The sequence below is a fragment of the Oenanthe melanoleuca genome, chromosome 1A (genome assembly GCF_029582105.1).
Source record: "Oenanthe melanoleuca isolate GR-GAL-2019-014 chromosome 1A, OMel1.0, whole genome shotgun sequence".
NCBI lineage: Eukaryota > Metazoa > Chordata > Aves > Passeriformes > Muscicapidae > Oenanthe > Oenanthe melanoleuca.
This window is the reverse complement of record NC_079334.1, coordinates 9,486,169-9,499,305: the sequence shown is the minus strand read 5'-3', so window position 1 is coordinate 9,499,305 and position 13,137 is coordinate 9,486,169. Positions and strand designations below refer to the sequence as shown.

The 13,137-nt window shown below is 44.7% G+C and overlaps 1 protein-coding gene across 4 annotated transcripts in view; it reads left to right on the top strand.

Annotated features, from left to right (window-relative positions):
- ARHGEF5 (Rho guanine nucleotide exchange factor 5) overlaps window positions 1-13,137 on the top strand; it is a 33,316-nt gene that overhangs the window by 5,146 nt on the left and 15,033 nt on the right. The gene's annotated exons all lie outside the window — the stretch shown is intronic.

Genomic DNA, 13,137 nt, shown 5'->3' with positions numbered 1-13,137 from the left:
TTTACAGGTGTAATGATCAAAAATGCCTAAACAGATTGTTTGAATAACTTAAATCTTACCTCGGCCCTTAAATCTTCACTACAGATTGCTGTCTGTGATGAGTGGCTCGTGGAAATTTGGAAAGAGTAGATGGGAAGAGTATAGCTTTCACAGGAAAAGATCATACCAGTGCCTAGCAAAGCTCTGATGCTGTAGCACCAGATGTCTTTAGTGGGCCTTGGATTAAGCCTGAGTTTAGATGCAGAAGTTGTGCTGTAGGTATTCCATAGTGCAGGCATCCAGGGGTAACTCTAGACTATGAAATGTAATCCAGCTGCAACATTTGAGTCACTCTCCTTTCTGAGTGCTCCGAGATCACTGTCTGGTTTTACAGGTGAGGGCTGCCAGGCTACTAGTGAAGTTGAGAAGGTACAGTGTGTCTATTTCCATTCTGTTGCTGGATTTAGGGGAGAAAGGGCATTCTGAGCATGCTGCCAGCTCTTCAGGACAGCAGTGCTCAGTATTTAAAACAGTGAGGATTCAATCCTGATGGTTGGTATGGCTCACACATGGCTCAAGTAACTCTTCTTCTCATTGTTCTCTTTTTCTGTGACTTGCTTTGCACATGAAGATATTTCAGGCTTAAGTCTGGATACAGTGGAGCTGGTAGATCTTAGAGTGCTTTGAGAATGGTGCACTTTTTTCTCCTTTCTCTACCCCTCCCCACAAGACTGTAGAATATCCTGAGTTGAAAGGCACCCACAAGGATCACTCATGTCCAGCTCCTAGGCAAGGTGTTTTCTCCTGGAAAGATGTGTCCCAGATACAGGCAAACAGAATTTTAGGCTGGGCAAGGGGGGTAGCACTGGCAAGGCTGCAGTACAGCACACAACCCTGTCATGACTCTATACTTGCCAAACCCTGGGGCAGAGAGAGGATGCTGTGGGGAGACAGGCAAAGGGAACTTGGGATATCCCACTATTTTTACAGCAAATTATGGGTTGTGGCATGTTTTCTTAAATGTGCAAGTGATTGAGGGAGATGGGGTTACCCCTCAAGTCACGCAGTAATTTCTTAATAACAACTGGTGATGTGTATAGGGAATACAGGACTGCACTGTCACTCTCTTCTCATCCCTGAGCACAGCTGAGAAGAGGGAATATTCTGTCAGGGCATGTAGGGAAGGCTGAGAAGGAGGCTGTAAGGTGTTCCTGTAGGCACAGGGTGAACATTGCTTGTTTTGGTGCCATCTGGGAAGGAAATCCTCCTCTCACATTACTCCTACAGTTTACCTTGTCTTCCTGCCCCTGCACAGTGAGTAAACTGAGCTGTTTCATTTCAGAGAGGGGCAGAGAGAGGAAGATGAGCAATTTGGAGGTATGCTGGAGCAATGAAATGTGCCTTATCCTGGAAGAGCAAGGCCAGGCATGCTAGTTATGTCATTGTAGTGTGTGCTCTGTCACAAGGGAGGGTCAGGGCTGTGAAAAGCAGCTAAAAATTGTGTCTGTATGTCTAGAAGAATCATGACAGCTGAATTGCCCGGTGGATGTTATCAAATGCACCACAGACATTTCTTCCTTTGTTCCTTACCAGTGTGATTTTTGCTTATCCAGTTGCTGAGTGTGTGGTAACAGTGATATCACACATGAAAATACTCATCTGAGTGTAAAAGGGGAAAGATGGATTGATTCTGATAGTAATAGCAAAATGACTTTAGAAGAGACCAGAACAGGAGAAGGTGAGATGTGCTGCTTTGTGTATGCAGTGAAAACTGGCATGATCAGAAATCAGAAATTCAGCAAGGCAGTATGGAAGCAAATCTGCCCTGAAATGTGTTATAATTGCATTTTACTAGATTGTTGTCTTTGAAAGTTTAATTTAAAAAGAGGCATTGTAAAAGGTTTTGTTGTGACTGCTAAAAAGAGTGAACAAAGTGTACTGAAAGGTGAAAAAAGGTATTAACTGATGTGGGAGAAAAATACAGAAGTGTCAAGCAAAGCATGTGCAAAAAACACCAGCCTGGTTTTAAACTATGGTTTGGTAGAGAAATACAGTTTTGTGTTTAGTGGCAGCAGGAAATAACTGATGCTGTATGTCCCATGTTCATACAATTGATGGAATTGGAAAAGAAGTCTCCCCTGAATGTGGGCACAGTGAGAAATAGACAGCTGTGAATATCTGACGTATGTGGGGTTATGGGAGTGGAGCTTTCACTTACCGGGCAGCAAGACTCCTACAGTACAAGTGTGATATCAGAATGAGCCAAAACAACTAATTGTGTACACTACATTGTGTGAAAAATCTCTATCATTTGTAGTAAACAACGTTACAGCACAAAAGGAAAACATCTTAGTAATGTGTTTTATTATCTGGAAGAACTTGGAGGCAAAAAGACACGGAAGGAAAGAACAGAGTGAGCAGCTGATATATTTTTGTTGGGGAAGGGATTGCTTAAATAAGACTTTGCTTATGGTTGCAATCAGATATGGGGTTTATAACAGGCCTTTGCATATTCAGTACACTGAGCAGCCACTCCCTGCCTAATCCTCAGAGTATGGCTGTGAGGTAGGAGGGGTTACTATTACCCCAGCTGCACAGATGACCCTCTAACAGGCAGAAACTGCTGCAAACAGCTAAATTAGGAACTGGAAATTCTGCTGGATGGAACTATTCTTGGTTGCCCTAAAAATACACCAAAACCAGTTACAATCTAAGTCTTCTGTAGGGACTCCTTTCAGTGAATGATTGCAGCGGGGCACTGAAAGAAGGAGAGCTCCTGGTATCCTGATGTGTGTTCCCCTTCCAGCCTGGATTATGTTACTGGTGATAACAGCTATCCTTTGTGGGCCCCACTGGCTTGAAATGTCTAGTGGCTGCACCCATGTTGAACTGCTCATAAGCTGTAGCTGTGAGGTGAGGCAAGACTTAAAACAGCAGGGTACATCTTTGCCACCTTCTGTTAGGGCAAGTGCAGGAATAGCCAGAGGTTTGGAATGCTGGGGTATTCCCCGTGTTTGCATCAAAAGCAGTAATGCTGCGTGTCCTGCTGTAGGGATAGCTGTAATTGCACCTTCACTGGCACAAATGGAAGGAGGTGAGGTGCTGTCTCCAGTAATAAGCAGCAAAGATCTGTGCTGGAAGCTGGGTTCTTCAGATGCATCAGTCTGGCAGAGGTTAGACTAAATTTTCCATGCAGGAAGGTGTTTGGGAAGAGGACTCCAAGAAGGAGAGCTCTGGCTCTTCCCTCATTCTTGGAACCACTGACAATCCCAACCATTCCCCCTTCAGGTTCTCTATTGCCATTGGCTTTCCCAAACTACAGTGGTCACACCACATCATACCCTCTGCTGTCACATCCAGTGATTTTATTTTTTAAGCACAGCAAAGCATTTTTTCCCGTCCCAAGTCCAAAGAACTCATTGGGATGACTGGAGGAGCTGTGCTGCATCTCGTTGACCTTGGCAGAGCTGCGACGTTGACGTGTTTATTTATGCCCCGCTGATCAAAGCGTGCTGCAGGTAATGGGAAGGCGAAGGAGCCGAGTCTCCGATTTCATTTGCCTGGTGCCTATGGCTTCCCAGGGGAAGTCTCTCATGGATGGGAAGGTATGCACCAGTCCAATTAGAATATGCCATGCACACCTGCGTAGGCCGGGGGACGCGAGGACTTTGCATTCCTCAGCCAGAGCTGTCGGTTTGTGACCGTGTCATAAAAGAGGTGAAGGAAACTTTATCGGCTCGATTTTCCACTGTTGCTCACAGGCCACTGTTAAGTTGCCTCATCCTCTAATTTCTTGGGGTGAATTTGAGGCACACAGACCTTACTTTACTCCTCAGCATTGCCATCTGATAAGGTGGGACCTGGGAGGGGAAAGAGAGGTGGTGTTACATGCCACAAGGCTGAGGAAAAGGAAGCCGTAGGCCAGTCAAGGAGAGTCAGAGTTGATGTCTTCAAAGGCTGCCAAAGGGCATCCTGATGGTTCAGCTAATATCTGAAGAGTCATGAAGCCATCAAGGACTGCTGTTTTAGAAAATTTGGAAGGGTGGTGGTGGGAAGCAGACTCTGCCTTCTTGTTCACGTGCAGAAAAATGAAAATGGAGGGAGGAAGGATTAAACTATCTCTAGTTGTTCCTTATGCCTTGAAACTTGTTTAATTACTAAAATGGGAAAAAATACTTTAACTAATGCATCAAAGAAATGTTAGTGATATTTCTGATCTGGTATAAAATGAATGCTTTAAGTTAATCCACACTTGGAGTTGTACTGAACTTCAAAGTATATGCTTGTAATTTTTGTTCATTGACAAAGAAGGGGAAATAATACTGAAATAGAGAATATCAGTATTGTTCATCTGTGTGTACTGTTTCTTAATTTTTTATAGGTTGTACCTGGAGGTACAACCTACAGGGTGTAGGGCTCTAGCTGTTTTTTGTTGTTCGTTTTTTTTTTTTTTTTTTAATTTTTATAATATGCTGTGTTAATGACAATATTAGGAACTCGTGCTAAATCTTAACTACAACATATGTGGGCTGTAATTACTACTATAAACCTTGAAATAAGGCAGTATTACTACCTTATTAGTATTAGTAATTGGTAAAGCTGGTTATAAAAAGCCATTTTCTGAGACTGATGTATACCAGTTACACCATTTAAACCCCTGATTTATACAACTTTTCACAGCTTGATCTGAAAGACAAGGTCCCTTCCATTTGGAGTGTTTCCATGCTAGAATTGCAGATGGTTTGAGGAGGTTTCCAGGGCTTTTCCTAGGATGTCCTACCTGTTGTTACTTGTTTTCAGAGTTGGTCACAGGGGCCATCTCCTAATTCACCTGAGCCAGTCCTTTCCTATGGGGAGAAGGCTGACTGTGGGTTCACCGGAATGGCACAGTCAGCGGCAAAAACGAGACAGGGAAACATGAAACCATGAAAACAATGGCTCATTTGGAGATGGTTGTAAATCCAGTTAGGATATCCTGCATCCCCTGGTGCCCACTTCTCACCTGGGAGGGCAGCAGACGTGTTCCTAGCAGAGGGCCAGGAGTGAGGGTGTAAATGCTCGCTGCCGTGCTGCTGGTGCGTGGGAGCGCCCAGCTCTGCGTGTGCAGTGCTTGGCAGTCACACAGGAGAGCCTACACTGGAGTGTCAGGGACCTGCCTGTGGATACTGGGTGTGGCTTCACCAGAACCCAGGGCTAAGTCCAGCATTCTGCTTTGCTGCCCAGCCTCGTGTTCTTGTCCTCTCGTGCAGCTTGTACAGCCTCTCTGGGGTCCCAGCACGCAGAGGACATGGGCCTGCTGGAGCCAGTCCAGAGGAGACCACCAAGATGCTTTGAGGGATGGAGAATTTCTGCTATGAGGACATGCTGAGGGAATTGGGATTGGTCAGCGTGGAGAAGAGAAGGTTTTGGGGTGACCTCCTTGTGGCCTTGCAGTGCCTGCAGGGAGCCTACAGGAAAGATGGAGAGAGACTCTTGACAAGGGCCTGGAGTGACAGGACAAGGGGGGATGACTTCAAACTGGCAGTAGGTTTAGATTGGATATGAGGGAGAAACTGTTCCCTGTGAGGATGCTGAGGCCCTGGCACAGGGTGCCAGATGTTCCAGGCCAGGCTGGATGGGGCTCTGAGCAACCTGGGATAGTGGAAGGTGTCCCTGCCCATGGCAGGAGGTGGGAATGAGATGGGCTTTAAAGACCTTTCCAAGCCCAGCCATTCTCTGATTCCATATACAACTATTGCAGGAAGCTGTCAGATTTACCTTGACTTTCTTATCTTTCCTCCTGTGTCATACTTTTATGGCTCTGCTCCTGGGCTGTTGGTTTTTTTTGGCTCGACAACTCCCTGGGATGGCTCATACATGGTCACGTGTGCTCTGGCACAAGGGAGATGTTGGCAGCAACCTGGATGCATAGCAAATTGGTCTGCTCTGGATTTCAGATGTTCTGGATTTTCAGGGTTCCATGTCAGTTGTTAATCGAGATTTATAGGATGCAGTTCCAGGTGGATAGTTTGTACAGTCAGCAGCAGAAGGAATAGAAGAAACTCTCCTTTTTTTTTCTTTTATTTTTTTTTTTTTAATGAATGGAATATAAACAAATGAACTTAGCAGGATATCTGCAAATACCTAAATTGGCCCTGTAAAATTTGGTTATTCATCTTTGTTAACCCAGTTATATCACAGTGTGTTTCACTGCCCTCTTTTTAGTTTCTGCTAACTCATGTAACTCACTGCATCAGGCCTAAATATTCTGCACTGTCATGAGTCCCAGCTTTTGAAAACCAGGGATCAGGCAGAGAGGGAATGGGGACTTGCCCTTCTTCTCCTTAGTTACAAATTAAGGTTTAAGATTAAGAAGTTAAGATAAACCCAGACAGCGAGATCTGATTTTTGAGTCATACTTAGTTTTTCTGGCCTTTTCCACACCCATTAAAGGCCGTACATCCATTTTTTCTTAATTGTAAGCCAAAACTCTCCCATAACCACATGATTCTAGGAAGTGGGACTGTATGAGAAACAGAAAATGTTGTGATGTGCACAATAAACCTGTGCCAGTTGGCCATACAAGACTTAGGCTGTGAGTAACAACAAGTTTTCCGTGTGTTCGCATTAGTACCTTCCTATTCAGCACCCACACAATTCCTGTGGCTTTGGGTGTGTGAAGCTATTTTTCCACAAGGGAGAGGGAAGGGGTCCCTGCTGGTGCTTTCCCACATTTACATTTCTTATAACATTTTATTTGTATCGAATACTTTTTGCTTCCAATAGCAAATTTGTCTCATGGTAGCTTCTTCGATCTAAGGATGCCAATTAAATTCCCAAGAAAAAAATGTTTTGTTCCCCAAGAAGTTGGGTTAGGGGAGGGTTGTACCAAAACCTGTTTTTCCCATATACATCCCTACATCCCTTTTGGATTTTTTTTTTTCTTTCTTTAGCTGCAGTTTTCAGTACAAAGGTCCATCACTATTATAGTACTGCCAAGTTTTTTGATTGTGATACAAATCTCATCCCTTTTTAAAATAATCTCATTGCTGGAGTCATAAGGTAATTAAAATTGATATGGGGAGCTAAGGCTGAAAACATGCATTCTGAGGGCACAACACAAGGATAAATGTGTGATTTTGTTGTTGTGGTTGCTATCTCATGGGATTCTAAATCAAGCAATTTTTGATTGTTCTCTCCAATTGATGGTACAATATTCAAGCCAAGTATGACAGAATTTTCTGCTGTTGTTATGGCTGATGACATTGTGCTGTCACTACTATGGAATGATATGCAGGTGCAGTTTTATGGGTATTTTAGCTTTTTTTTTTTTTTTTTTTTTTTTTGTTTAGTTGCATAGAATGTGCTTCACCTATTGATACAAAAGCGGGATTTTGCCAGTACATTTATGGCTGGGTATATATCAATGTTTTGCTTGTCAGTTATCCCACACTGCTAAAATGTTCCAGCTTTATCTTCTTTGGGGCTCTGACAGCTACCAGAAATCTGACAATTTTCCAGGTAGAGCTTGTGAAAGAGGTTATATTACATGTTTGCATCAGACAGGATAACTTTGGAGGCTCTCTCTCCAGGGCAGGACAGTTTGTCCCAGTTCAGTTTGCTGAATATTGTTCTTCCTTATCTGCCTGTAGCTTAACTGTGCTCAGGATGGGTACAGGTAACGTGACAGCAGCTGTGCTCCCAAATGGTTCCACTGTGCAGGCTGGGCAAGGCCAAGCTTTCAAGTGTGTTTCCAGGTCCTTTGATGTCTTAAGGACATTTGCATCTGTCAGAATGGTTTGGTGCAAACAGGAGTGTTCTTTAATCTGAGACTCAAAAACAGCAGCGTGGGATTCTGGCTCACGTGTCCACAGTGTAGTGAGAGACTGAGATTTCTGCTGCTGACTGGAGAATCTGTCTGAATCATCCTGGTCAAAGAGGAACTGGGAACTCCTCGAGTTCATGGCAGTCATGCCATCTAGGAATGTGTGCAGCATGCTGCTAGAAACCACCTCTGCATAAAGTGTCATAGGAAAAGAAATTTGGGAAGGTCTTGCCTCCTTTTGTGCTCCAGTTGTTTCTGTCAATTGTGTTTCCATCCCCAGAGTTTGTAGAGAGACCTGCACAGAGCAACTTTGCAGTGACTCAATACATTACTTCCAGTGTGGGAATTCTGCTCTTCACCAAGTAGTGTCAGTTTTCTTTCTACTGAGCTCTAGCAGTGGGAAACACATACTATTCGTGTTTATTCTCCTGTTAGAAGACTGCAGAATATCAAAGCTTACCCATTACTTTTATGAATATATACTTAACCTCTGCTTATTAAGTTATGAGGAGTGAGCTGGGTTTTTTGCTTTACTGGTGACCCCATTTTATCTTAAGAATGAATCACTTTTATGGCATCTCTGGGTAGTGCAATGTACAATCCAAGCCATGTTCTTCACTCACTGTTTGCCAGATGTTCAATAGCAATTTCCAAGGTGAAATTGTGTTCAACCCAAAATTATGTTTCTCTGACACTTTTTTTTTTGTTAGCATTAAGTATTATAATCTACTTAAATAAAAACTAATGTAAGAAAAGAATGGAAAATTATCCCTCTTTTTTTTTTTCTCTCAGTTAGTGAGTCATTAGATAATTAATAGGCTCAGTGTATTTTGAGTGTGCCTGCACGAGTGAAAGCTGCAACTGGGTGTGTTAAAACGCGGGCAGACTCTCTACACTGGTGTGACTGGGAGGTCTCCCCTGCATTTCTCAAGCTTCAGTAGCAGCTCAGTTGCATTTTCCAGGAGGTCAGGTGCTATTGGCATCTTTATTTTGTTCTCCCCTGCCTAAGTCATCTGAGGCAGCTTCTGGTTCCCAGAATATTACCAGCTGTGTGTAGCACAGCAGTAGACTCTACATTATTTTGCTTTTTTAGATCATCTTTTTCTCTCTCCAAGTCCTTTCCTTCAGCAGGTCCCTTCTGCTCTCCACGCCCTCAAAGCTGACTCCACGTTACATTATTTCCCTTCTTCTTTCTTATCTCTAGCACTCTGTGTTATCTCTTCCTGAGCTCAAGAGTTTTGACTCCCCTCCTTCACCACCCTTGATGGGTTGTACAGTGATAGAGCAGCCCAGGGTTGTGTGTGAAGATTGGTGACTGTTTCTTTGCAGGGGAATATGTGCAGTGGGAATCTCTCTCATGGAGGGACATACAGCTGAGGAAGCCAGCCTATGCATGGCAGGACTAGCTGAGGAAATATAAAAATTGAGGCTTGTGGCAGGGCAGGCTTTGTGCTCAGTTTCTTGGGTGTCTCACCAAACTGAAGTCCAGTGTGTGGCTCCCTGGGTGAGATGGTGATGTCCTGCACACTGAGCTCTGGATTTTGTAAGGAGAAAGGCTGGCTCTGAGCTGATTCAAATCATAGAATGTTAAGGGGTTGGAAGCGACCTTAAAGATCACCTAGTCTCAAACCCATCTGCTGTGGGCAGGGTCACCTTCCAGTCCAGGTTGCTCAGAGCCCCATCCAACCTGGCTTTGGACACTGCCAGGGATGGGGCAGCCATAGTCCTTCTGGGCAACCTGTTCCAGAGCCTCACCACCCTCACAGAAAAGCATTTCTTCTCTAACCTAAATTTCCCCTCCTTTAGCTCCTTGTAAAGTGTACCTGAGCTGTGGGCTCAAGGTGAGATAACAGGAAAAGGCTCAGGGCAGCCTTGTTGTTTTTTTGGGTAGGTGTTAGAGCCAAACATAAAACTCTTTCCTCCCTGAGCTGCAGCCCTTAAAGCCAGCTTTGGCATCTCTACACGAGGCTGTGGCTGCACCAGCAGGGATAAACCCAAACTAGGGATTACTTGCAAACCTGTTGTTTATTAGAAGAAGGGTGTCCTTGCCCATGCCGCTCAAACATGTGAATGGCTTTCTGCTCTTGCTGCCAGAAGCTCAGGGCCAGAGCAGCTCCATCCCCACGTCGCAGGGCAGGACTTTCTGTGCTGGGAGTGTGTTTGCAGCAGGCTGGGCGTGTGGGCTGCCCCATGGCCCGGGGCAGGGGAGCAGGATGGGCCGAGGGCGGCCGGACGGTACCGGCACCACGCAGGCAGGGCCAAGGTGGCAGGCAGAAAGCTCTGTCTCTCCCTGCTTTTGGAGGAGGAGGATCTCAGGGCTCCACTTGTGTGTAGCCTTGCTTCCTGGCTAGCTGAAGGGCTTGTCTGTGCTTGATAGCACTTGTTATTGCTCCTTTCTTGTTTGTTGGAGGAGGGGGGGAGGGAAGGTGAGGTACTTTCTATTTAAAACTAGAAGTGTTTGTCATCTCCGTCCAGGTGAATTAACCCACAGTGGAAGTGCCTTTTGCAATCTGGGAAAGCTGTGGATGGATTGTGCCCTCATGCTTTTCACTGCTGTCCTTTTCTGCTCACCTGGCCAGCTCCTTCCCCCTTCTGTCAGATTTTGTGCCTGTGACTGCAGCAGGACCAAGCATCGCCCCTCTGTTTTCATACTGGCATGTGGCCAGCTGCTCCCTCTCACTGTTCCAGCTTGGAGGGGTTCTGTGCACCCAGAATCACCTAAAAGCTGGTGCACGGGAGCTGAAGTCTGGTGTTTCCAGGCCTTGCTGGGAGAAGAGCCCGAGTGGCTTTATTTCATTGATTTACCTTGTTCCCCAGATAGAGCATCTGAGGGAGTGATGGCCAGCTCATCATCTGATCCTGTGAGAGATGTGAAAGATCAGTAAGCCCAAAAAGGAGAAACAGTGAATTATCTTTGAGAGTTTTCATATCCTGTCTAGTGGCAGATGCTAGATTTGTCCTGTGTGCTGCTCTGTCATGTCATTGGCCCTGCTGGAAATGCTGACTGGAAGTTTGCTTTGGGTAGCTAAGCTCCTGGGAGTCTCCTGGACCCTCCTCTGATGGAGCAGACCTGCATTGGGAGTTTAACATGGCAGTGCTCCACAGACACTCTCTTCTGGTAATTATTGGGCTCTTGTACATAGCTGCTCTGCATGCAAAGACTACAGGTGCTGTCAGTCTTGTTCTATTATTTCCTCTTCCATCTCCATGAAATCCTTATTGCAGACATGTCTTCTACTATGGTGCACCCAGCCTTTGACCAGGAGGTTAACAGTTTGCCTGAAGAGATGCTTGAGTCCTCCCCTTCTGTCTCTGCAGAAAGTTTGCCTGCTCCTTCTTCTTCCTCACTTCCCAAAGCTCCTCTCTCTCACTCTCCATGAGGTGTGCAAAACACCCAGCAGTAATATGATGAGACAAATCTCACTTGGCAGCTTCCAGTGTTGATGTGCTGTGCACCTCCCTCTACCCTGCCTCCCAGTATCATCATGGAACTGCTCCAAATACAGCTTTAAACTCGTTCTTTTGCCTGTCCAAATCTCTTGCAACAGAGCCATGGAAGTGGAAACTGGGATTTTGAGCTTAATAAGAGGAAATTCAGTGCTGTCTACATCTGTGAAACTGCACAGTGATCAAGAGTTCTTCCCCTGACAAAGTGTGGGCTGGAATTTGAGCACCTTACTATTCAGATCTTTATGAGCCATCCTAGCTTTAGTAATAGTAAACCTTCCTTAGCCAGCAGCTTCTGTGTTCCTAAACAGTCTCTCTGCTCCTGTGATTTCAAGCTGTGTTTGAAATCTATATTAGTTGTGAGAAGCAGTTCTTTTTTAGGCCTGGAGCTGAGTAGACTCAGCCAGGAGAGCCAAGAGCAGTGTAGCACAAGAGTGATGTGATGTGGAACCTTTGAAAAGACAGTTTAGCAGCATCCAGGTAGTTTAGCAGCAGCTGACAGCAGCAAGACCTGGTGGAAACCCCGTGGGAACTTCCTGAATGGACATATCCCTTTGAAACAAACTGGTTGTTAAAATTATAGCTATTACAACTACTCACTGCTTGTGAGGGAAAATCCAAATTGCTGAAAAACCGTGGTTTTGGCCTGGTTTTGTAAGAAAGACTGTCTTTTCAGTATAAACAAAAATTCAAGGTTATATGAGAAAAAATACACAGGAAGTAGTTAACTGATGAGTTAACTCAATTAGCTAACTCAATTATTTTCCTCATTTTTTTTTAGAATTGGGGTGGTTCAGCCTGGAGAAGGGAAGGCTCCAGGGAGGCCTCATTTCAGCCTTAAAAGGGATGATGTATAGAAATAGGGAGAGGTACTTTTTACATGGGCAGGTAGTCATAGGACAAGGGGGATATGTTTTAAACCAGAAGAGGAGAGATTTAGATTTGATCTTGGGAATAAATCCTTTAATATGAGGGTGGCAAGGCACTGGTACAGGCTGCCCCATCTCTGGAAGTGTTCAAGGCCACGTTTTGCTCAGGAGCTCTGAGCAACCTGGGCCAGTGGAAGGTGTCCCTGCCCATGGCAGGGGGTTGGAACTGGATGATCTTTAATACCCCTTCAAACCCAAACCATTCTGTGAGTTTGTGATGACAATACCTGTGATGAAGGTGTATAAAAAGCTTCAGTTCTAACTTCAGAGCATGTGCTCCTTGCCTTCAGAGCAGGTGTTTTGTTTCACTTGATGTAAGGGAAAATAGAAGCCAAGCCAGCTTTCAGGCCAGGCGTGCCCTGGCCATGGAGCTAACTGGGACAATTAGTTCAGATGTAATTATGCCCTTACTGCTTTTACTTTCTGTGTGGGAAGAAGTTGGTACTTGTGACTATAGAGCCATTGTAGCACAAGGAAATCACTGTAGAAGAAAAGAGAGGGAGACACAATGGTTTGTCTCTTTCTCTGGGTTTTTCCAGGTAGGATTGTGGGTCACGGTAGAAGCCAGAGAGATAAAAGTGGTGAATCAGATTCTTCCGTCCTTTTCACAGACATATCCCAAATGTACATTCCCTAGTGCTTTGTCATGTCTGAACTTCAAATGCAATAGTGGATGGGAAATTCCACTATATCCTTTGGGAAACTGTCCAACAATCCTGAGATAGCTTTTTTTTTTTTTTTTTTTTTTCCCCTCTCTAAAAGAGTAGACTAAATGACATAGTTTCTCTTTATACTCTGTAGATTAGTCCACGCACACTCCTCTCAACCCATGTGGTTTACAGCTTTCAAATACCTCATGTCTTGTGTCATGTCCTAGTTACCTGTTAAATTCTTATGTTCCTATGTCTTGTTAATTAATTTCTGTGATCATTTGCAACGAGATCCACACCTACTGAGATCTGTAAAGAAAGCCATCAG